Raw genomic sequence first — 1,166 nt, forward strand, 5'->3', positions numbered from 1 at the left:
CGAAAAGCTAAACATTAACATATAATTTGCAATTGGATTAGGATGGACAAATTGATGTGAGATTTGCGAAAAAGTTACACGTCTTCTCAGTGAGAATCGAACTCACGATGCCCCGGTCTCTAGTTGGGGCGCGTTAACCCACTACGCATGAGAGGACTCATGAACGCAGAATTTAAGCTGAATTCGATTTCAGCTCAATAATCACGAGGTCCTTTTTCGCAAAGTGCACTCTTTCGGAAGAATTAGATGCCCATGCCAAACACAACGCTTTCTGTATATATCCAATGCCTGGCCCGAAAGCGCATTGTTTTTTAGGTATAGGAATAGCACACTACACTAGCCAGCAACTGCGCTGGCTGAGGTCTCTATTCCATGGGCTTCCATGGGGTGACCTTTGCGAAAAAAAGGACCACGTGATTATTGAGCTGAAATCGAATTCAGGTTAAACTTCTGCGTTCATGAGTCTTCTCATGGCGTAGTGGTTAACGCGCCCAACTGAGAGATCGGGGAGTCGTGAGTTCGATTCTCACTGAGAAGACGTGTAACTTTTTCGCAAATCTTCACATCAATTTTTCCATCTAATCCAATTGCAAATTATATGTAATGTTTTAGCTTTCGGTAGTTGTTAACTTCCACTCGCTGGTTAGCCGTAAACCACGAAATCATAATTAAAAACAAGAATTCAAATTAGTTTTTTTTCTAGGTAAGAGGCACGGTGTTCGTGTTACCAACCCTGTTCATTTTGCCCACCACTTCCTCTACTATAGAAGATACCAAATAAGCAGAAGGGCAGATAGCAACAATGAAAAAATTAGCATTTTGAAAGTTTTATGAATAGAGAGGTTGATTTGGAATCATGGTATGTATTGTTTTAAGATTTGATTTTGTAGTTGTAAAAGAAGTGAATTATTTTAATGAATATGTTTATGTGATCAAATACATCAAGGCAATACATGGGAGAGTAAATCATTCCCTCGAGAGGTTAAAACAATTTCCCATAGAGGGTAAAATCAATTCTTCTGAGAGGGTAAATCAATTTCCTCGAAAGGGTAAATTAATTCGGTGGTAGGTCATTTGGTATAAAGTCGTTTGACATAAAGTCGTTTGGCATAATGGTCGTTGGGCATAAATGAGTCTGAAAACAAGAATTTCCTTAATATGGCATT

The 1,166-nt window shown here is 38.9% G+C and overlaps 1 non-coding gene across 1 annotated transcript; it reads left to right on the plus strand.

Annotated features, from left to right (window-relative positions):
* Positions 1–464: 464 nt before the first annotated feature.
* Trnal-gag lies at positions 465–538 on the plus strand. Its single transcript has one exon. It is a non-coding gene; the product is annotated as a tRNA-Leu (tRNA).
* The last annotated feature ends 628 nt before the right edge of the window (positions 539–1,166 follow it).

The sequence above is a fragment of the Aedes aegypti genome, unplaced genomic scaffold, assembly GCF_002204515.2.
Source record: "Aedes aegypti strain LVP_AGWG unplaced genomic scaffold, AaegL5.0 Primary Assembly AGWG_AaegL5_hic_scaff_1007_PBJ_arrow, whole genome shotgun sequence".
NCBI classification, from domain to species: Eukaryota; Metazoa; Arthropoda; class Insecta; order Diptera; family Culicidae; genus Aedes; species Aedes aegypti.